The following is a 350-nucleotide window of genomic DNA, read 5'->3' on the forward strand; positions in this document are numbered from 1 at the left end:
GCAAAGGGATTGAAATAGAAAGAGAGACAAAGAGTAAGCCAAAGGTTTAGAAAAAAAGAGGGAAGTTTGAAATTTTATGAAAGCGAGTCGAAAGTCTTGCGTTTTCCTATAATTAGGAGGTTTCGATTTTGAGATAAGAATATACCTTGATTTAGAAGTAAAGGTTATGCTTGGAAACGGAAAATAAGGACAGACTCTGAGGTACAAATGAGATTTAGACTGAAAGACTAGTCAGAAGGAAAGGCTTAGGCTCTTTAACCCTCTTTTCCTCCCAACCTTCCTCCTTCTCCCTCTCCTGCTTTTGTCTCCTTGTCTCTAGTCGCTTTTATCTCTTTCTCTCTTTTTCTCTT

The sequence above is a fragment of the Penaeus monodon genome, chromosome 34 (genome assembly GCF_015228065.2).
Source record: "Penaeus monodon isolate SGIC_2016 chromosome 34, NSTDA_Pmon_1, whole genome shotgun sequence".
Taxonomy (NCBI): domain Eukaryota; kingdom Metazoa; phylum Arthropoda; class Malacostraca; order Decapoda; family Penaeidae; genus Penaeus; species Penaeus monodon.